Genomic DNA, 25,232 nt, shown 5'->3' on the forward strand with positions numbered 1-25,232 from the left:
GTTTTAATATTATAACAGTAAAATAAATTATGGGTTGATTTTTTATTGTTCAATTAGAATAAAAAACGTTAAAGTTGGGTAGCAAATTTGAATACTATTAACATAAACATATCTGGGTACAGTTGGTTTATCAATACGTACTATATATGTTGATATACCGAATTTGACCCCGGCTTATGTCTGGTCAAAAGATATAACTGCGTGGGGGTCACATAAAAAATATGTTAATAAATAAATCATCGGATACCATAAGCGGTTTCAGAAAAAACTTGCACATACGGTGATCGGACGCAAGACAGCTTGTCAGTAGGTCATGTTAGTCATTCCTTACGGTGATACCGACGATTGGTACACAAACAAAAGGGAATTTTAAAGAATTCTGGTATTTTGTAATTCCGTTATTATTGCTAAATTATAATGGTACCATTCCAACACCTTGCGGTTTATCGCACTTTTAACATAATTCACACAATTTTGAATTTTGTTATTATTATTCCGTTATTGTTTGAAATTGGAATTAAAAAATCAATTTTCTAATTGTATTGTGGGTGGTGCAGTAAATTTATTGTCAATTAACGTTAAGTTCATGTGATTTAAACTAAACTATCTTGGTACTCTCGGCTGCACTTTTATAAAATAATTTCACTGACACTAAGGACGGGTTGTTTCAAAGAAATTTAAAAATTCTTCTAATTTCAATGATGACTTTCAAGTTCTGTTACTATTTCAGTTTTTTATCATGGTATAATAATAGGACTTGAATAGAGCCTTCACAGAACTTGATAATCAACTTTTGAAATTTGATGAATTATCCCAATTCCGTGAAACAACCTATCCTAAATCAGTTTAGGCTTTATGAATTGAAAATATTAGGTGAACGTATTTTGGAAACTAATAACTTATTTATGGACTATTATATGTATGTAATTTTGTGACTATCAAGTTGTTTGGACGATTATATCTAACTGATTAGATTATATTTATCTAACACAATTAAGTATCTTGCACAAATATGCATACATTATAATATTAACCTCTGCCTTAGGTCACCCCAAGTGGTTCGCTACATTTGTTGACTTAGCAGGAGTGCTCGGGTTCATGGAGTGAAGGATGTGGATTACGTGGCGGTCCCGGTTGGGAGAGGTTGAGGGATACCATTCCCCTCTCCAGTCAGACACTCTCGAACCATTGAAATTATTGCACCAGAGTGGAAGTGGATTTATACGTTTGATACTCCTGGAAATACTGAACCCAGATTTCTATCCACCCCACAAAAGCTTTTCCTTCTCAAAACCTCCTCTCCTTGATTTCCTTAAAATTCCCTCCAAAGATAACATAGGCTCTGAGAGGAATTATTTTCCTCGGGGCCTCCTGTGTGGAACTTATGTAAGTCCTACAACCTGGGTTCACTATTTCCTTTCCCCGAAAAGGCCCTCCTAAAGTGAATATCCTGCAGAGGGTTATTATTAGGAAGGTACCAACTAAAAACATTAACATTACATCGCTAAAAGTACGTTTTTATAAATTCATGAAAAAAGACTAAGAAAATAAAAATAGATCAATCATGCACTTAAAGGTGCTATATTTGACATCGGACATCGGGTCGAACCGACAACAACTCCTTGATTGTATATATGTTTCATAATATTTTGTTGAATTTCTGCTTAAAAAAAGCGTAAATATAAGTAGGTCAAAACACCCGCTTATAGGTGCAGTATTTGCGTCACAGTTACGGTGAAGGCATTTACCTATCCTCGTCCGGTGACACCACTATCCGCGTGTGGGCCCACGGCTCACATCCCACGGTGACCGGTGACCGGTGACATCGGACATCGCGCATACGGGGACGCGCCGAATAACCTGTTGCGTAAAGTAACGGGAATCGCTGGCTGCTCCCTACAACTGTTATCGGTTCCGCTTACCTGCAACAAAAGAAAACGCACAAATCAAATTAAGCGAACATTGAGTAAATGAAAAATGCGTCGAATTGCAGTGTTATTTTTGGTATCAATGATTAATTGCACTGTTTCATTTTCTGTATTCATGCGCGGTAAGAAAATGTTACCTTGAAAATTATATAAAAATATGTGAAATGTGAAACTTTCTCACCAATAATAAAATAAAAAAATTATAAACATGCCTTTTAATGTAACGTATTATTGTTGCAAGGATTATTTAAAAAGAAAATATTACATAAAATCGTCAATTTACTCTGAAATACTAATAGTTCGATCGACTTGAAAACATTCAATGCTGAATGCTTACTTGTGTAATTTGGGACAAATCCAGTTTGCGCAAACTAAGGTTTGTGCCAGCCGTTTGCGCGGTTATAGTTTTGCTGTCTTAAGGTACTTGCTTACTTGTGCAAAATTAGAGGTGGTGCCAAAAAGATTGAGTATGTAGACGGAGCTTTATCGAGTTTATTTAAAAAGGTTGAGTATGTAGATGGGGCTTTATCGAGTTTATTTTAAAAGATTGAGTATGTAGACGGGGCTTTATCGAGTTTATTTTAAAAGATTGAGTATGTAGACGGAGCTTTATCGAATTTATTTAAAAAGATTGAGTATGTAGACGGAGCTTTATCGAGTTTATTTAAAAAGATTGAGTATGTAGACGGAGCTTTATCGAGTTTATTTAAAAAAAACTACATAAATTTAAATAAAACGCAGCGTTGTAAGTCACTCTTTTTAGCAGGCAGATTTGAAAAGGAAAAATGATACGTTTAATAATTGGAAACATAATTTCAAAAGACATAAATTATATTATCAGCCATTCATTGAAGCCTACACTAAGGACGTGTTGTTTCAGAGAATTTTAACAATTCATCAAATTTCAACGTTCTTTATCGGGTTCTGTGAAAGTCCTATTCAAGTTCTGTTATTATATCATTATTGTCTAGTTGCTTGACAGAACTGAAATAGTAACAGAACTTGAAAATGAATTGTCTCTAACATCACACCAATTGATTATTAAAATTAAAAGATATTAAAAATGCACTGAAATGCAAAGTAATGAATAAGCACAGATCAGCCATTTTACCGGAATATTCTCATGTTTGTTTACATCAGATAAAATCCGTGTATTTTTCATTATGTCAGAACATTGAGAAACGTCTTGCATAATTATTTAAAGATGAAAAATCTTCATGCTGACTTTATTGAATAATTCATAAACATTATGCCTTTAGTGTCGCAGCTATTAAACATAAGATAATAACAATGTGATATATTGACCGGTCAGACAAATAACAAATTATTTAGAGGTTAAATATGCATGATGGCAATTTTTCAAATGCAGTTAAATCTAAAAGGTATTTGGTAACACGAGATACATAAATTAAGATCGTAAAGACGAGTGAAATTAAACCGCAGTAATCCCAGTAGTCCACTGAGACTATTAACAAAACACGGTTATTTTTTAGTAAGATGAATTTTCTCAAGACAAGGAATTTTAAGCATAAAGCCTTTGCGTAGGAACTTCTTGCATTCCGTTTAGTTGTGAGGTAATATATTATTATTATCTTGTTTAATTCCGTTAGATTTTATTGAACTGTTATTATCTCCTGAATGTATTGAATAAGTACACAGTTTTCATATTGCAACGCAATAAAAAATATTTAATATAAATATATTACACACTTGTTTATTTTTTTTAACATGTATGACGGGTTATTTCACAGAATTTGAACAATTCATCAAATACAATTTTAATTTTCTAGTTCTGTGAAAATCATATTCAAGTGCTGTTATTGTATTATTGTGAGCCAATTGCTTTACAAAAAACTGAAATAATAACATTACTTGAAAAACAATGTTGAAATTTTTAAAATTCTGTGAAACAACTCATCGTTATACGTTTAGTGTAGCATGGGTGTATATTAGCATCACATCGGTACTTCTTCAGCGTAGCATCATTATTCAGAAAAAGACACAGACATAGGAATTAATAGACGAGAAGATAATGGCGAGGGGTAAAATCAACTGTTGAAGAACGAAGGGAGTAAGGCTGACTGTGATTCGTCAATAAATCAATCTGACAGTAAATAGGCATCTCGCATTATAATATCACCATTTACTTCTTAAAAGTAAAACCTGCTTTTGAATGAATAGACATTTTTACATGGGAGCGCAAATTACTCGCCACGTTATGAATAAATTTGCGAAGTCCAAATTCGGCAAAAAAATTCGGTTCTATTTTCAGAGTCGAAAATTTCGTTTAAGTATTGTTAAGACACTTTTATAAATGTTCATAATTTACTTCCCAGCAACCAACCAGCTTTGTGTTTCGCGTCCAGACGTTTCTCGATGTGATAGTATATGTTTCTAAAACTGATCTATATTATACGATGTGAATATGCTTAAAATAAAGTAAAATAATGCTTACATATGGAATGTAATACGACAATTGGGTTTATTCTCTTTTTCACATCTATTTTTACGAGTTTTCATAGTACAAGTCAACATTTTGCCGTGTTATTTCGTAAAATGAACCGATGATGCCTCGACCATAGTTCGCACAAGAATGATGACGTCACGTTTTCAAATTTCACTTGAGGCCATACGCGAGCACAGCCGGCTCCAATGGAACCGGTATGGGGAGTGGGGATAATACGCTTTTAATCACTTAGGGCAGGTCTACTAATATTCATATGTCTATGGAAAAAGACAATTTTTTTTATATGCGCATCAGTATGCTAAAAAGCAGTAATGTGTGGGCGGTACGTCAATTTCGTACTGTTTAAAATTATAAACTTTTATGTGGGATTAGACAAATTGAGTACCTATTCTTGTGGATTGTGAAATAAAACTAAAATTACTATCTACCAATCAACTACTTCCGACACAACTTAAATAACAGTTCAAATAAAATAGTACCTAATGGAGGAAACAAATGGAGCAACTATCTAAAGCCAAGTGTTATAATATGGCCAAAGATATAATAATTGGCAGTTAACATAATAACAATAATTTCTTTATTACAAACTTCAGACATTTACAAATAAAATACGTGGATAACTTTTATTTTTTTAAATTTATCATTGAAAAAAACATACATATACTATTCAAGGTAACATTAGATGTATAAGAACCTTTATAGAAAAATATAAAATAAATGGTACAGTAATCAAGAGACAATAAAAGCAGATATATTTAAGTTGGACATAAGGTGCCTCCCTTGGGGAACCCGTATTGAGGCAGAACTAATTAATTCACTGTCTATGGTTAGTCAATACATATAACATTTGTTCCCATAATATTTAGCTACATTTTGGTGATGCTTGGGACCAGATGCTATCGTTATCTTAAAATAATACATAAAACCGGTGACATAAAAATCTCATTGCGTAACAATAATTATGGCATTTCCACATCTCGACAAACCAGTGTATATTATTTATTCTCTTCCGATGATTCACTCAAGATCATTGAACGCTTGAATGACGAATGCAATAATACTACTTAGATAATAATATCAACTGTGTTTTGGAAAAAACCTTCAAGCTACAATTTTTTGGAACGTTATTTTTTTGTTTTCAAAGTACGTTAACATTGTAAAATGATTTTTGCTGGTTAAAGTATTTTTAATACTTTTTTTTCGAGTTTGTTTATTTATAAATACATGGTGTATAAAACAGCGTTTTGTTTGGAACAAATTAGTCCAGCAAAGCTGCCAAAAAGCTGCTTTTTTTAAAGGTTTTTTAGAAAAAATCGTAGGAAGGTGAAATAACTAAACCCTCAAATATCTCATAATTATAATTTAAATTGCAATATTTTATATAAAAATTTGGAAACCCAATAAAAATAACCACTAAAATAAAAAATAAAAACATAAAGTTTTTTAATTATTTTTTCGGATTTGAATTTTTTTTTAATATTTGTTTTATCGTCCCTGAAAACTTTTTATTTTGTGGCTTGAAAGATTTTACTAAACCGCAGTATTGTCGAGCAAATATAAGGTACCTTCACACATCGACAAAGTAAAGACATCACAAGACATGATTATGTTTCGATGATCCGATGATAAATATTTTATTAGTTATATTGAATTTCAATGTATTTTTAATTTTTTTATTAGTTATATGTTCTGGTTTTCCAATAAGAGGTGTTATTTTGATATTCAATCGTAAAAGATCAATGGTTTCGTTGCTTGTGTGGCACGCAGCGCCGTCTTGTTGAAAATAAACGTTGTCCAGATCAATACCATCCAATTCCGGCCATAAAAAAATCATTAATCATCTGTTGATAGCGCAATCCATTCACCGTAACTGTTGCTCCAGCCTCATTTTCGAAAAAGTAAGGTACAATGACTCCGCCGGACCATAAACCGCACCAAACAGTCACACGTTGAGGATAGAGAGACTTTTCAACAATAACTCTTGGGTTTTCAGAGCCCCAGATGCGACAATTTTGCTTGTTGACGAAGCCAAAGAGGTGGAAATGGGCCTCATCACTCAAGATGATTTGCATTTGATTCACTAAAGTGAATTTTAATAATTTCAATGCGTTGTTGAAGCGTGTATCGTTCCATTTTTATTAATGGCGTAGTTTCTACTTGTCAAATATCAAAAAATGACAGCTTCAAAAGTAACATCTACCGAAATAGCAGGCTATTCAAAATAACACCTCTTATTGGAAAACCCTGTATATTCTTGCCTCCAACCAAATTGTAATGAAGCAGCTTGCAATGCATTATCATAAGTGTCAAATAACGGGGAACAACGGAACAACCCAAGAAGTGATTCATAAAATAATATTTATTATAAACAAGAAAATTTGAAATATTATAAGCAGATAATTCATCACTAAAAACTGTCGGAACAGTTTGATCAGTTTTTTTTGTTCAGAATTTATAGATGAAAGCATTTTTTCAGCTTGCAATCTTATTTCCACCATGGATTGTGGAGTTTTGAAATATCCATGCAACTGTATCAAAACCTTCTTTTACATTAAACCTACACAATATGCCATCTTTTGGGATACTTTGTGAGGGCCTTTTTAAGAAAAGGAAGGGTAGAAAGTTCTGGTAAGGTAAAAGGTATGAGGGTTGGGTAGGAATCAAGGGATAAGTGTATCCAGGAATGAAGGATACATGAATATATCCCTCCCACTGCGGTGCGAGGTGATGGGTCGAGAGACCAGTTGGAGAGGTCAAAGGGTCTCCCCAAACCAGCCTCTCCCGATCTGGCACGCCAACCAGCTGGTGGACAGGCGCATGCTAAACATACCTCACCAGATGAACCCGGACATCACTGCTAAATCGCCAAACGTAGCGAACCACTAGGGGTGACCTATGGCAGAGGTGTTTGTTATCCAATAAATGGTTTCCGGTTGGACGGTACCCAAACCCGCCTCCTAAATTGAAATGTTCCATAATATCCCCTAATGTGTAATATCCACATTTACCAAATGTTTAATAAGAATAAATATCTCTAAAATAGTGTTGAAACTCCGAAATGATAAAACCGGTTGATATTAGGTACAATACACTTATTAAATTAAATTTAAAAAAAACATGTAAACTAACATTTTATTAAGTATTTTTCTTATTTTTTACAGAACTCCTCAAAATCCGGAAAAGGCACGTTTCAGCAAACGGTAAGAAACAAATAAAATAATTCATTCAATTTACCAGATTCAAGATCGACGAACGGTAAAGGAGAGCAAAAAACGCTCAGGAAAGAGCACCGATAATAATAATAATAATAATATCTTTAGCAAAAGGAATAATCAAGTAGTGTTGTGATCTCAATGACCAAAAGCACATAACCGGTTGCGGGATAATAACAGTCGCAGGTTGCGCAGTTATTCCGTTTGCTCAGGACTGCGTGGGCACCGCGCATGTGGACTAACGTTCCTCCCAATGTCAAATGAGGGAACTGTAGTAAGGAGATTGAAGAATAACCTAGATTATCTGAGTTAATGTCACATTTGATTGAACATCTATATAGAGACAGTATTTATATTTCAATAGCTAGTTATATAAAAAATATACTACAAATAGTCTAAATTCTATAGTGAAATCGAACACAAAAACTGTCAAACCGAATTAAGCAAGAGATCTATCAATATGAAGCGCACATTCCTAGCTATAAACCCATGCATAGATCTATGGTAGATCTACCCTGTCTTATGCTATTTCGACTATTTAAATGACCAGGCCCATATACTTGAATCACTGCCAGTTTTTCCAGCCGCTTGCATCCATAGGTTTTAATGGGTTTCACCCACTTAGAATGAAACGATAGATATTTTGTCAGTGGGATTACCACAATCTGAAGATGATTTAAGGGAGACGAAACAGTTGTCACTTTCTTATTAGGTCATCCCGACTTCAATTAGAAGGTAATGCTTTTATTGTGATAACGATCATAAAAAAGCGATTTCCTCACCGATTAATTTCAATAAAATTCTCTAAAAGCATTCATAATCAAATTGAAGGTCAGTTTAAAAGAATGTCGAACCAAAAGCCGTAATAAAAAAATAAAATTGAGATAAAGACCGATTCATGATGCGAATCGCGTTAAAATTTGGATTTTGAGGTTAAAAAAAACTCCCTTTACCTTCCGATTTATTCAGAAACAAACTTGTATAAAAAGCTGTGACTGACAGTCATAAAAAACTCATTAGTCACTTTGTTCAATCATCGTTCCACTGTGCAGTATCGGCACTGGGCGGAATTGGAAAAAAATTCTGACGAATTTATTTCGTTACCACTTATTAGGGGCCTGTTCTCCCGTTAGTTGCGGCGCTTTAAATCGAACCAAACGGGAAATAAAACGAACAACAACGAAATGATGAATGAAAGAAGACAAGAAGGTCGAATTATTTTGGGGAAACAAAACAGACGGGAAGTTTTGCCTGTTACATGAAATGTGACGTGTGACCTGGTGAAAAAATATATTCTTATGCGAAACATGTAAGTTTGCTCGCGCTTTTCATGTGCTGAAACATGTGCTTTTCACATTAAGCTTTGCTCACGTATATAAGAATGTAGTCAGAATATCAAGAGAAGGTATTATATGTTTATATACATTTTATTTTTATAATTATATTTGTATACCCATATCATTAAATATTAATTTCACAAAAAAACAAAATTTCGCCACGCACACTATTAGGTATAACTTACAAGAATAACTGCGATACATCAATAAATAACTACATTCTAGTAGAAAATCGAAACGACACTAGAGAAAGCGTAACACAATATTGCATTACTAGTGAATTGAGACAAAATCTGATTAGTAGATTTACAAACGCCATTAAAAGCAAACGGTTGAAGAACAGCAGGAACAAGCAAGAAAATAAAAACGTTCAAAGTTTTATAACTATACCTACTCTAATCTCTAGCTCGGCCGGTGACATCTCGGTGACACTCTGGAGGTCCCGTGGCATCAAACATTCTCTATCGCGGCGCACAAAGATATTTTTGTTTAGGCGTAGATTTTAAGATTTCACCGATAGGGGGGTTGTTTTTTTTGTTTAAAGCAATTTTATTTATTTATTTAATGGGGGCTCCGCCACCGAAAACCGCCACTGTTAGAACGAAAGTTGTTTGAGTACAACGGTAAGTAGGCAATGGCTTGACTCTTGGGACTAAATAGTTAATACATAATGAGTATGATATTTAATCCATTCACATTGATCAGTCGAGATATGCTTGATTGAGATCGTTGTAGTTTTGTAAAAGCGTGAGCACTTTCGATTAATAAAGGTCTAAATAGTGATCCCTGCGGTATTCTTATATTGAGCGCTAACGAGGTAACTGATTAAGTCCTATAATTCTTTTCTAAATTCCACAATGCTAAAGAGATTTAGGAAAAGGTTTTCCAAAAGACTACTTTCAGAAGAAACGTATAATAGAATCGAATATTACCAGCTTTAAATAGCAACCACTGTAGTGTGCTTGTATGCACAGTGTTTGACATGAGCTTGCGAGCTTAACAAGCCGAGCCTACCGCCGCGGCTCCGCACTACAGTGCCGGTGGTTGTCAGAAAGATACTAGGGAGTACAGAAGTCCATTACCGGCGATAACATTGTAACCCCATGTCAAGGGACCTGTCAACAAGCCGAGGGCCTTCACGTACACCCGTATGCAAAGTATCCACACCGCGGTGCAACGAACAAACAGTATTATGCGGTTCGCAGGAACTAAGCACTGCATTAGGCACCTTTAAACACTGTTTATCTCAATAACTATGCTTTACACCCGCAGACACCCTTGCAATTATAAATGCAGGTTGAAGAAAGTCACTGGCATAAATAAAGAAATCACAGCTTGTGCAAATTCCAGCATTGCAATAAACTTTGACGTGGTAATATAATAACATGGCTATAAGTAATGATATTAAAAATTATGTTGTTTCACTCGGTCGTTTGCGAATCCTCATGATTCATCACTCCAACGTTTTGGACAGCCTTGCAATGACCATCACCAGAGCAGAAGTGAACACAATCATAACTAATATTAAAAATAAACAAGCGCCGGAAAAAATGAATAACATATTAAATAAGCTAGCTAATATTGGAAACTGAGATTTAATTTTGTTACAACCGCGAAACACAAAGGTAGATGGTTAAAGCAACCGAAATGATAAGAAATCATATTTAGGCCCTTTACGAAATTTATAGTTTAACCTCACGGAACAGAACAATTTATAATCGACAACGGTCTGAGGTATTTTAATTCAGGAAATGTGAAATAAAATAGTTGATATAATAAGAATGATGCATGTTACCCGTATATTCTCCCAGGTTCCAGCACCGCAACGACGCGGAGTTAATTGACCACATAAAAACCTCCCGTTACTTGGCAGTGTGCTGTACCCTAATAGGCTTTGCTGACCGATCACATTGCAGGGCAGTCCCGAAACAGGACCCACCCTTTAGAAAATCTATGAGATGTTCTCAAATAATCTAAATAAATATGAGAGATAAGCTAAACGTTGTGAAATCGTGACACTCTGGTTTTGATTAGCTATGATGCGTGAGATTTTTAAACATTTCGGCAGTCACATGGCAAAAGGATCGACGAGATCAATTTCGATAATGTTGAGAAGAGCAAAAATACATATATTTTTTTGGGTAAAACTCACTTAAACTTAATAATTCTAGAAACACGTTAAGGTTTGTTGTGGAGAAAAATATAAGAATTTTAATTAAGGCGAATTTTTCTCCTCAATAGAAAAAATCTACTCGAATTCAAATCTCGTAAATAAAATAATATCACAAACAAATAATTTTGTTCCGAGATCGTCGTTGGAAAACGATATTCCTTGGAAAATAAATAATTTATTTCAAACCTTGTTTGTTAACCTCACTTGTTCCAAAAGTATTTGATTAAAGGAATACATTTTCTACCCGGTCATGTAAGGTGTCCGGTACCGTTACAAGATGGACCACAAATAAGGCAGTTCCAAGAAAGGTTCTCGGGGTTAAAATAAAAGCCTCCAACTGGGAACGTCCTCACTTCCATAATGTTACCAATATTAACGATAGAGTTCATTTTATGGTCCGAATATTACTTGTAGGTAGCAGTACCAAAGGTGGAATTTTTTTATAGGCAACAGTGAGAAAAGTTAAAGAATGCAAATATCAAGGGATTCATGTTTGATTCCCATTGAAGTAAACATACATGTACGCAATAAAAGCATTTCAATAGTCTGTATTTTCGAAAAATTTATCATCATTTTTATGGGCAACATTGAGAATAATCGAAGAATGCAAATATCAAGAGATTCATGTTTGATTCCCATTGAAGTAAATACACATGTACGCAGTAAAAACATTTCGAACGTCTGTATTTTCAAGAGATTCATCATCACGGCGAAATCAACGGTTGGATTTGGCCGCCGTGAGATTGGTGAATTAATTCAGCAACGACGAGTATTACCCAATAAAATATTAGATATCATTATATTAAATTGATAAACATTATGCTTAAAATGTTTTGACGAACGTGTATTGTATATAAGAAAATCCCTCTCCCACGGAAGCTTTCATTCGGATGTTGAAATAATAAACGGAATTTTAAAGGAGCTTAAAATCCAACGTAATAATTTATTGAAGACTTACGTTTATATTACGTTAAGCGTGGGCCAACATACACATTTTACCTGACCTCTCACCCGAAGTATCAAGCCCATCAGATCATTAGTATCTCAAGTTACCATTATTTGCTGTTAAATTTGAGATAAGTAGGTACCGTAAATAGGTACATTTCCAGATAAGTACGCGTACCACGATTAACATGCGTTAAAGAAAAAAAAGAATGATGTAAAATAATTGGTATAATTTGCATGTATTTTAATCTTAGCATAGCAGTTTCAAAAATCATCAAAATTGTAATCTTTTAAAATTTAAAAAAATCTAGTAATTGTTGTCATTTTTTAATAAGCAGAAAACAAATAGAAAATACAAAATGGCGAATATACTATTAAAGAGATGGGTGTTTTATTGCCTATCGTAGATTCATAGAGTTAACTACCTTATTGCATCATAGAGCAATTGCATTAATAGCTTAATGTACGTAATTAGTTTTAAGTACGGTTTATTAACTGATTGCGGATTTTAATCTTTGATGAGAGAGTACCATAAAATACAAATAAGGAACGTGCAGTAAACGAACCTTCAATAACAAAAAAGAGATCCAAAATATATAATGAATAGATCCATGTAAAAACAAAACGTTTAGGAAAACTAAATAATGCTGATAGCCGTGGCCATTTTTACGCCAATTTAAAACCACATGTCTTATGATGATTCAGTCATAAAAAAAGTTGCTTGAGATGCTTATGACATAATACCTGTAACAGTTTAATGATAGCCTTTCAGTCATTCGTTTACGGGGATCACAATTTAAGACATAAATACCATAATTACATCACAGAAGCGGGCTGCCTCAAATAACTTTTCACGCTTGAACACATTAATTTTTTTTGAGTATTTATATCATTTCAAAGTCATGAAATGATGAAGGGTTTTTGCGTGTGGATGAGAAAATGAGAACTAATTGTAGGAATAAAAACAGAGGAACGTCATAAAGATCAGAGAGAAAAAAATAAAGCTTGAATCATTATTGTTTCAATTGGATAGTATGACCATAAAATAGAGTATGTGCTAACAGTATCGCAAATATTAAATGTGCTCCAAGTCACTTGTCAAATATGAGCTCGATTTATGTGTTTTAATAAGATATGGCGAAGAATGATACCATACACTTCTCTACCAAGTTCCAAGGGCACAAAGGAAACACGAGATCGATATCAGGTGCTGTAATTGTAGGAGAAGGTGTTAGATGATATCTGAAAAAGAAGAAGTCATTGATGTGGTAGGCCGTACTAGAAAACACCCCGAGATCTTAGCCTTAAGATATATGCATTTTAATAAGCGGGTTGTAAAATAACCTAGATGATTTATCAGCATCATTAAGAGATATAGCCACTTTGCAAATGCTCGCCTTGCAGATTACCTATAGCCCGCAGCTCTTGCCAGCATAATCAAGGAAAAACTAAAATGTTTAGGTACAATTTAAAATAACTTTATCTAGAAATACTAGTGCGGATGACTCGAAGAAAATAAGAAAAACAAATAGCTTGGCAGATAAGGATAGTTGGATGGAGGTGAGAAGGCAATAAATGTATATTAGGTATAGGGCGTATAGGAAACACACAACTGCCCGCGGTAGAAAGAACAAAAGGACTGTTTTTAGTTTGTACTGTAGAATGAACAATGGGATCGGGTGATAGTTATCAGGCGTAACAATAGTTGCTGACGGTATTAGATAATATCAAGCTTTTCATCATTACGCATGATCATGATCATTGCATCGCCCAAGGAAAGTAACAAGAAGAAGCCTCCAGAATGGAAGCCACCTTTCAGGTACTAGCGAGAAAAATCCACCATATAAAAATGTTATTCTTTGAGTTAGGCGGCATAATGTTCTCAGCCGCACGAGACTACATTATGTTCCATGTCATGTGAGTGCCTTATCAGGTTATGACATGTTATAACTAAGCGAAATCGCAAGTTAAACAGTTGACATAAACGGAGAACTACTTGTGCAATCTTCCCTTTAAGGAAGCGCAAGGGTTTATTCCACTTTTTAGTCCTGACAATCCCAAAGATCTACATAGACTTAAGGTAAACGTTTAAGGGAGGTCTTCGAATTGACATTTTCCAACGGTAAAAAAACAGCACCGATCACTCCGGATTTCTTCATAAATCGTTAGATGAAAAATATACAATGCTTCCAGCTTTTGATGTAAATAAGCTTGTAATGCATCAGTCATATATTTTATTGGCACGATGTGATACCAATAGAAGGATTACAGATCAACTTGAATCAAAAGATAAAAACTACGATGATGTTGAGAAGATGACTGGCGTATTGTAGTACAGTACAGTAGCTATGAAGGGAGGTGATTTTTTGTCCATCTTGAAAGGTGAAGCATATACCATCTACATCTTATACGAGGCGGTTAGAATACAATCAAATCTATGGGTGAATCAAATAAATTAATGTATTCTTAAATTTAAATTGAATCGGAATGTAGGATCAGTAAAAAAATAAAACCTTTCAACTTCTTTGAAGGCGGTGCTTGCCGGTTTTCAGCCACTTAAGAGAACTAGATTGATTCAAATTAGGATCACAGGATAAGTCCAACCAGTGGGGCAAGTTTATAAACCCAAAGAAAAATAATAACTTTGGATATCCATCGTTGAAACAACTCTTGAAAAGTTGTGATTATTTACATTACAATATTCTCTAGGGAGCTTATTTGTTGGTAAGCTTCGTTAAGTCCATCCTCTCTTCGTGACCTTCCCAGAGGAGCTGCAAATCTAGTAATTTACGACTCTTCAAACAGAGTTTGTGATTGTTTCTTGACTGTCAAAAACCTTTAAATGGCTTCAAAATTTCAGCTGAAAAATGTGGAAAAAAAAAACCACGAAGAAATTGGTTAGAAAGACAGTTCAGTCAGGTAATTCAAAAAAATAGAATTTAACAAGTAAATAGTATTTACTACTAAAAGAGATTTCAAATAATGAATCACTTTAATTGACCGAGAGGTTGATCAATATTTTAACACTAATTCCAGCAGTGTTTAATAAAAAAATTATACGCACGTTTTTGTATATACATAATGCCGCTAAATTAGTCTCGCGCTAGTCTGAATAAGTTAACAACAACTATTATGCACAGAATTTAACATCATTCCTGTCTTAATGCCTTCAACTCATATAAGACATGCTAATAAAAATATTATATTATACATATATGGACACGGTCGATAGAAAATAAAGTCGATTTTATTATTCAGTTATTATTACGCTGATGAAAGTCTCACGCTGCATACACAGGTGAATGTTTCCGGAAAACCTTCAATAAAATTATAAATTACTAATAAGAGTCTGTTTGATGTCATAGGCTAATTTGCTCGCTTTTGGAAACAACTCAAACGAAATGGTTGTGTCTCCTTTAGTGTCATGGTTGGAAAAATTACCTAAACTGTGTTAGAAAGAGACAACACCACGCTTTATATTAAAATCTAGAAGTTTAACATAAAATAATTACAATGTACACTTCGACGAAACTAAAGGTTACGACCGCAATTGGAGAAAAAATTATGAAACTTCGTGAATTTTTTGATAATAATTTTTATACGAAACGAAAAAAATAAGGAGACCATAATGATAATATTACATTTGAATAATAATTTTGTTTTTAATACAATTTTTTTAGATCAGTTTTTAGACGTAAAAACGTAAAGTTAGAACATTGCATTAAAAATTATAATATTAAACAAAAATAATAATTAAATTGTTAGCGGGTTTCATTACTTTTAAACAGTTTTTAGTTTAGGAATACATACATTTAGAATCATACAATTTACTAAGATTTTATTACAAAGCGGAAAAAGTCCGACCTTCTGACAGAAGAATATGCCAGATGCACGTTTCAATAATTATGGGAAGCGAAACATCATTAAAGTAAAAAGCAAGTTAAAGAGTTTCGGGTTTTTATCTTAAAAGAATGGTAACTTATTAATTTGTTACCTTCGAAAGAACTACTGCTGAAGCAATTTCTAATATAATATATATTTATCATAAATTGCACGTGACGAGAACCCTCAACCCCAGTCAAGGTAGCATCATAGAAAAATAGATACACAAAAATTAAGAACATGTTGAAGGAGTTAAATATCTTGTCATTTAAACAAATTATTTACTTTAATACCATATTTTTAATCTACAAGATAATCAATGGCCATACGTCTAGTGAATTCCTAAGAAAAATTGATAAACTACAGAACAAACACACACATGAGACAAGGAAAAGAAATGAATTGAGACTCCCCTTCAGGAAAAAAACACAGAGTCAAAAGTCATTGATGTACGGAGCGTTGAAGATATTTGGAGAGCTACCAGAAGAAATAAAATCAGAAGAAAACATAAAAACATTTAAAATTAAATTAAGAAAATATGTGATTGATTCATTTTAAATGTGTTACCATAATTATATGTGTATAAGGATTGTATTAGGACATAGATAACTATGTACCTACTTAAAATAACACAATAAACAATAATAATAAATAAACAATCATTTGTAAACAAAACAGTCGGCCTAGGAAATTTAAAGAAATAATAATTTATAAGTATTACATTATAAATAACTACTGGATCCCGCAATGGTTCGCTATTGCTAATGTCTTTCTCGGGCGTCTCCGACTTTATCCATCATTTACTGAATGCCACAAGTGAACTGTTAAAAAGCTAAATTACATCGATTTTAATTCGACTCCGTATCTCATTCCAGTGCAGAGATATCGCGTTAAGTATTCCTCAGGCGTCCCCGATTCAAACAACTCTCTAAACACTCCTGGCACTAATAAGAACAAATTTCGAAACTTTCAGCGATATCGGTCGACAACTTTTCGAGTTTTGCGAACATACACAGGTTGAATTTTATTACGATTTCATAGTACCTAAGTATACCATTAATTCGATGGTGATTTTTCGTTGATGATGGAAACCCACTGTTACCAAAAATAAATGACATCCACTTGACATCTGCATTCAACGATAATAATATATCATTAAACATCCATTTATGAAGATTAGCAAACATTTTTTTACGACTCGTATCAGCGTATCAGATATTTGAGTTCATCCAAGCGCAAGTAAGGAAAACTTTATTCGAATCATCCATCTTCGAGCAAGGCGAGGAAACGATAACAAAAACAACAGTGAGTCGGGTCGATCAGCCGAGGCAGCGGTCTTCAATGTGTTTACACAATATTCGCTAATGATTGCTACCACCTTACATTATCTTCTGCTGCAAACAGAGCTTGATTGATTGCGGTCTTGCGCCTATGTACACATGGACGTAATACACGACGAGGCGAAAGAAACAAATCGGAAGCTAATGTGTGTTTTTTTTTCTTGAAATTAGTCGCACATGGTTGTGTTTTTATATCGACGATGGCTCAGTTTGTAGAACAATTTATACTAAAAAAGAGTAGCACCACGATAAGAGAGTTTGAAACATGTTCCTGGACACCTTTTGAAGAATTTCCTAGAGAAAAACGCATAATTATCACCCTCATTTTAATATACATATAAAATATATTTTTTTTATAATTTTATTTTATTTAAAAATATAATATTTAATAATTTTTATAATATATATAATATTTAATAAATCAAACTGACGTCGATCTTCGTATAGATAATAGAAACTTTCACGGGTTCCGAATTGTCTGACGGTATTTGAATTCTCCATACTAAAAGCAGAAAACGTTGCTTATGCCGTGATGGAGCACTTATTTAGGAGCGATAATTTCAACCATCAGGCCACTAACTAATTATTTGTTTTAGAAGATGCCTCTTCTTAGAAAGAAAGGTATAAAAGAGACAGTGCACGATCTGGCAAATACGCACACGGAGAAAACTTTGTGATACGAAATATTGCTAATTTATTAAAAATCTGGTAAAATTATTCGTATTCCCGTTAAAAACGGGACTGTAGGCCTACGAATGAATTAACAGATTTCCTAACAAAGTATCAATAAAACGCGAATGTCTTATGAGGATGTCGGAACATGTCTTTAAAAAATCTAATTTTTTCGCAATTCGTCATTATGTAATAACATCGACTGCGTGAACGAACATAATATATGTTCGGATATATTATGAAACAACTAATATTTTGTTAAGAAACGGAATGCTATCATGTTTTTAACAAGATTTTAACAAATCAGCCATACTCATTTTCTCCGTGCAGCAATAACATAAATATGGGGGAGTGAAGATAAATTCCGTATATCCCCCTAGCTTGCACCTACAAAAGCTAGTTCAATTACCGACGTATTATTTTTCAATACTAAATTAAAGTGTGTATGTTCATTTTTAGACATCTCATTACAAGATGTATCTTATTGTTGACATTTTTTATTCTCAAATTCTTAGAGTTCTTGATTTATTTATTTATTTTCAGGAAATCGACACTTAACGTTTAATCAGTTTGTACATAAGTATTATATAGTAAAATAAAACCAATAATGGATTTCCTCCTTGTGACTTTAACTGAGACAGCATAATATGGAATAAGTTATTTAAATTTGTGAGAAAGGAATATGAATTAAAATTTTTATAGAAAACAAAAGATTATATGGAGAGAGGTTGTAGATATAATTGAAATCATAATAGAGATATAAACAGTAGAGACATAAACGCTATTCACAAACCATCAGAGAAATATTCTTTTATGGACCTCTTGTATTTGGTAAGTTCGCAACTGAAAATATCAACCTTAGATAATACGATATTATAAAAAATATCCAATATTTCTAAATACCAGACATTATCGGATCCCAAGACGTGGCCGAGTGGCAGGTTCCCGTACCGGGGCAGCTAGTTGATTCACAAAGGCGAGGGTAAACGCCTATTAGCGGCAATTATATAACAAAGATTCAGCGACAAGATATCCGCCATTATGTCACACACAATGGGGTGATAGTTATTCCAAGCGATAAAAAACTTTTTAAAAGTTAGAGTGTCAAATGCGGCTACAAAGAATTTGGGGTTATGAGTTGATATTGACAACCTTTGAAATAGTGTTAGAGGTTAGGATAGTACTATAATCGCGCTAAGAAATTAATAATAATGAAAGAAAAGATTTTAGATTACATCATAAATATCCAGCGGAGAAAAGACGAGAAACATTTAATATGTAAATTAACATGCCAAAGGGGCCTTTGAAAAAAAACGCGGATTAATTTAAGTAAAGTAAAATAGGTAAAAAAATTGGACCCTGACATCATACTTTGGTGAACTTAATAATCAACATAATAATGCTTCGGATATTCCAATCATATTATAACGTTTTGGGTGTGGAAAAAAAATCGTGATCTAAATATCTATTTGAAAGTAACACATTTGCAAACAATATAAACGAGAAAGAATGTTTCTGTAAACTGTAAAAAAAAACCGTGTTTATAATTTAACACATGATGCAACCATCTAAAAATGTGCTATTTTCCATTGAAATTATTACCTATAGTTGTATATAGGTAGTTGTACGATGATGATGACAATCATGTGAAGTACGATGATACCGCTATACTAATAAATATTATAACCTGGAGCGAGGTTACCCACAAACCGTAAGTAAATCAATAAACCGAATAAATAATGCTAATTTAATATAGTTCTTGAAAATCGCCAAGTCAATAAATTCTAATGAGCGTCAAAATATCACCTAATGCCGAAACCAGAATTCTCAAGGTCTTTAAAGAAACCGTTATTCAGGCTAGAAGAAGTGTCAACGACATTTAATTCTAAGCGAGTAATAATACTAATTTTTAAGGCCATTCTTCTCGTATTATGTCACTAACGTCTCGGTGACTTCATAAGAGATGAAATAGATCAGGATTGTAGTTTTTTTCAAGGGTCATCCAACTTTTTGAACGGGTGAATAAATATTTGAATAAATATTTGAATAAATGCAAACTTGTCAATAGAATCTCTAACTAGCTATGTGAAAACACTAGGTAATTGAATTATAAGTTAAATAAAAGTTCAAGCAATTAGTTTTAAATCACTAACTCTTGTTACATTGTTAACTAGGTTTTGCCAAGTTGAAATAACATGCTTTTGGAAACAAGTCTATTACAATTAATCTAAAATTTATCGATAGTTTAGTCTTATTAGGTGTGTAAAATTAAAAGAGCGCAGCAGTGTTTAGTATAAAAATTTCACAGCCGATGTAAACCACGATACAAAAACAGAAAATGAATGTAGACATCTTGTTATCCAATTTCAAGCGAGCATTCGGTAGATTTTTTAGGATGGATGCAATCAAGGATTACTGATCTGAACTCGCAATGCCAAATTAGTATTATTAAGTCGGGTGTTTTTACAATAATTTGATTGGTCGATTAAGAAAGAGCAGGACCAGTGTAACCAGTGAAACAAAAAAGAATTTTTCAAATCCTTCTCACCAATCTTCCTCAATCTCTAAGCGATTGGCCGTACCACATTGAGATCTTCTGGAATTCCCATAGTCAATAATTACATCGGATGCTCAGGATATAAATAATGGGATGGTCTTCCGATAGTCTGGCGAGAAAGAGAAACCTGGTGGAAAAATTAATCTGCGGATCACGACGATCCATCGAACTGGGCAATGTATTATGTAATTGGTGTCTGGTATGAGAGTTACAGCCTTCATCCCGCATCACACAGCACCCCCAGTAATGAGGGATGGAGCGTGGATATCGACTGTTCACATGCAAGCCCATGGAGCTATTAGCCAACCCGAGTTATGGTGATTAGAGTGATATAAGATCGATTCGGAATTAAATCCTGGTGCCGATTCTTAGTAGCACGCGGTGTGCTGTAGGAACACTGATCATTTGCGGAAAATTAAATGTCTGAAGTCTTAAATTTCTGATGAAGAAAGATTCTTTTGAAAATGATCAACAGTTTATATAAATTTTACCGTTGAAACTAAGTATTTGTCTCATAAACGAGTGTCCAATATAGAAGGGTTTACACAATCTCAAAAAGGTTGAAGTTATTTAAACAGCGTGTTGTTTTGTTTTCAATTTCACAAAATTTAACGTTTTGTAGTTACAATATCTAGGTTTTTATTCATTCTATAATTGGAAAATTTAATTCTCATAAAGACAGGCAACCAATATTTGGCATTCTCCACGCACTACACTGTAAAAAAACTACTTCACTTAATCTTCAAAAGTGAAGAGTCCTGTTATTGAATTTAACACGCGGGTTTGAGGACCATCACCAAACGTCCAAACATCAATCAAAACTAGTCTGATAACAAAAGTCTTTTCTGTAAATGGCAAAAAAAACAATTTGTAACCACTTAAAGAAACTCGCGAAACCAGTTCCATCAGATAAGTAGAAATGACACGCGAGAGATATTGAGCATTTCTTCGGTCATAATTCCATGATCTAAGACCGATATGGAAAAGAAGGATTTGTCAATTAGTACGATGCAAATAACTACTTAGGGGAAGCTGAAGGATTATCACCACTTGGCCATCATGTGGAACATCTTACATTAGCTATACCGAGCGAGAGTTGATAGCTTTACCCCGTATGGCGGTACTTGTTCACCGGACATTTAATGTAGCATACTATCACTTTAGTTTTACGGCGTAACACTACTAAATGTCACCCTCTTTTATGCTGGTAGTCAATAACGATACATATTTTTATTTTATTAAAACTTTTCTGTTAATTAACAACTAAAAGCACGGTATAAGCAATAAGGCATCTTGTGTTATTTTTTTGTCAGATTTGTGCAAAGTTCTTAACCAAAAATACGTTTTTGCTGAAAATTGTTGCGTTTGTCGACATTTTCTGTTACCGATCATTTTCACGATTATTTATATATAATTTTTTTATGCGATTACCGCACAAGCGCCCCAGCTACACCACACCTTCAGGAGCCAATGAGCCTATGACATCCCCAATTGGGATATGTTGTGATGCTGAAGGTAGAGGCGAGAGGAAGCAGATATGGAAGGTGAAGGTGAGGAGTGCCTTGCAATTCAGATAAGGTCACCAAACACGGATAAAGCTATTTGATGCAACTTTTCAATTCTAAATTATGGTCTTACACACTGAGAGTATCTTCGACTCTGGAATGCGTGGCTATGTATTATTTTAAATGAATAAGTTGCGAAATGTTGCACAAATAAAATTTACTTGCGCATGCCGGGATTTGAACCCGCGACCTCCGAATTGTTAGTCGAGAGCATTACCCCTCGACAACGGAGGCCATTATTGATTGATTTGACGGTGTATGTATTTCATTCTTCCTATATATAACATTATCTTTTCTTGAGCCAAGGCTCACTATATAACTAGCCTTCAACACAGCATCCCCAAAGTTTATGATCCTGTGCGGAGTTAAAACATAGTACATATTATTTTTTTTTAATTGCGAAAACAGCATGTTAATTGTTACATGGCTATTAAACTTCCTCATTGAAGAATTGTTGAAAAGATCTCAGAAGATATTTTTCAGAGACATTGTTACGTGTGACAATCGCGGACTCGTCGTAGAACAATGAGCAGCCGCTATGGGGTTTTATACGAGAACAGTTATTGCCTGGGCCAAACACAGTATTTCATATCGTTTCGGATTTATATGGGAACCAGAGCACTAAATCGTGTTCTCATAATTTCTGTGGAAAACCATTGTTTAACGATACTTGTAAAGAGCTAACTTATCTGCGAGACAGATCAACCTAATTCATTAAATAATTTATCGGGCAACTTTGGCAGTAGGTACTTAATTAATCCCAGCCGACAGCGCAAACATAAAAAGCAAAAAAAAAACTTTATTTAAAACAAAATCAATCCAAGAAGTGATATTATGTCACTACCTGAAACCTGAACCTACCTGAAATTGTTACATTAAATAAATAATATACTAAGGTTCGGTATTTAATAATAATATTATTACTAAAATCACCTCAAAGTCGCTAAGATGAGAAACTAATTTTTGGCGTGTATTATCAGAAATAAAATAAAGTTTCCAAGTTGTTAGATTGGTAATAGCTATTACGGAATAAACTGAAATCAATGTATGAACTTGACAGTTCAGTACATCAAAAACAAAGAAACATAACACACGCCCAAAAACATAAGCAACACCTATTATGAATAAATTTACATATTTAAGATGAAGGGTTTTGGCATATATAGACATTGTTCGTTGTAAGTACTTGACACGTACACGCAAACAGCATACTTATTAAGTTATACATCATCTCAAGCGTGTTTCTGTCACCAAGGTTCATGAAACGCGCGTGCAATTAAATTACCGCAGTCCTTTTCAACCTCAATGGATCGTTAAGTGGATTTATCTGATTATTCTCCCCATAGTGTCAGTAACACCAGCTTTGAACCACTTTGCAGAAAGTGTCTACTATATTTAGGGATTTAACCATGCATGACTCTAAGTACCAAAGCTAATGGAGTGGTATTGGTTACATGATGATTTCTGAAGTGGGGTTTCTGTTAGATGATAAAAAAACTCACACGCTATATGAATAAGTTAATAAATGCTTTGATAATGTACACAATTCGGTTTTGTATTTTTATGGTACTTATTAGATCCACGATACATTCATGGATGATCATTAAATGCAATAGAAAAAACTTATAAATGCACGTACAAAAACGTTACATTAAGCGATTACAACAAGTGATTCATTACTGACGGTTAAAATAGCATTCATTTGATATGCTGCTTTAATTTTAGACTTGTGCTGTGGGTTTATCTTCTATAGTGACATCATCTTCAATGATGGAGATGGAATGAGTTCCACACTGATATCAAAGTGAGTTGTTGGTAATTGGCGTTCTATACGTCCGTTCATTAACTCTGTTACATACATCTCCACGCAGATTTACTTTCAAAATGAACCCAACACACGAAAGGTAATTATGGTCTTAATTAGTATTTTGCTAGCAGGCCTGTTAGGCAGAAAATCTTACTAAAATTAAGCAATAACCTTAAAGCTGTTTCAATCGAGCCTCTCCGAGTTTAATAGCCGCTTGAAACTATAAATACGCACCGAAGCAAGTACTATCTGATTAATAGTATGCATCATAGAATGAATGAGTCTTAAAAAGCCTGGAGGCAAAGCCGAACGACTCGACCAGGGCAGGTGTTAAAACGCCCGGAATCAATAATAGCATCTACCTGCAATATTATACCTCTAATAAACATATCAACGAAAGCCAGCACATAATCAGATTAACACTGTGCACTTACTTCTTAACAGTGGAAAAATAATTAATTACTAAAGTGATCAATAGACAAAGTTATAATAATACAAATTAGATCAGGGAAAAACTTATGCAAACAAAACATAGGTACAACAGAACGATACATTTCTTAAGAGGCAGTAATTTTTTGGTCAAATGAACTCCGTACGGAACTTGGAAGACTGCTTGGCATTCAATGTAACTGTTCGGTAAAGCCCGGCCGATGCCATGCAGTTGTGTAATACCGTGGTAAAAACCTCGAGACAATAGACACAGACTGAGGCATCCGCAATGAACTTGAGTAATTATTCATTCTCCCATGGATAGCGTCACATGCGGTCTGGCAATTAGAATATCCAGCTCGAGGGACCGAGCAGAAAGAGCGCAAATGCTTGGAATAATTAGCATTCCTGCTTTTATATTTATAGCTATGGTCGTTTCTACCTTGTGGCTAGAAATAACCACACAATTAAATAACAAACGTACGTGAAGCGCAAATGTACGAGATTCAGTTGTTCGATTTGTCAAAATCGCACATTCAAGAAATTCAGACAGTAAAATGTGGAAAAAAATATGAAGTTCAAGGTTCCGCTAACGGCGCTAAGCAGGCGCTAATCAGGCGACAGCTCTGCTGAATATGTTAACATCATTGATGGTTGTAATTAGTCAATGGTTTACATACATGTAAATGATTTGTTTTTATTTATTTTTGATTTCGAGAGACTAACTAACTAATCATCACGGCGTTTCCCTTTCAGGGATAGGCAGAGAGGACGGACCGCCAAACTACTCGGTCTTGGCACACACTCCTTGCCTCATTCACATTCATGCATTGTCTCATACATACTCTTCAATTATTCTGACTATGATATAGCGCAACTCAAGTATCTGATTCACTTGATCGTGACATGTCTTCCTCG

The 25,232-nt window shown here is 34.0% G+C and overlaps 2 protein-coding genes across 4 annotated transcripts in view; one reads left to right on the top strand and one right to left on the bottom strand.

Moving 5' to 3' along the window:
* Atg16 (Autophagy-related 16) overlaps nucleotides 1–25,232 on the bottom strand; it is a 419,651-nt gene that overhangs the window by 161,367 nt on the left and 233,052 nt on the right. The gene's annotated exons all lie outside the window — the stretch shown is intronic.
* LOC149418098 (uncharacterized) overlaps nucleotides 1–25,232 on the top strand; it is a 207,229-nt gene that overhangs the window by 60,382 nt on the left and 121,615 nt on the right. Inside the window, exon 2 of the mRNA XM_089639323.1 lies at nucleotides 7,557–7,595. The gene's annotated coding sequence lies outside the window, so the exon portion shown is untranslated. The remainder of the gene's footprint in view (nucleotides 1–7,556; nucleotides 7,596–25,232) is intronic.

Source organism: Hesperophylax consimilis, chromosome 14 (genome assembly GCF_061612785.1).
Source record: "Hesperophylax consimilis isolate HC1 chromosome 14, BYU_Hcon_1.0, whole genome shotgun sequence".
In the NCBI taxonomy this organism is placed as follows: Eukaryota; Metazoa; Arthropoda; class Insecta; order Trichoptera; family Limnephilidae; genus Hesperophylax; species Hesperophylax consimilis.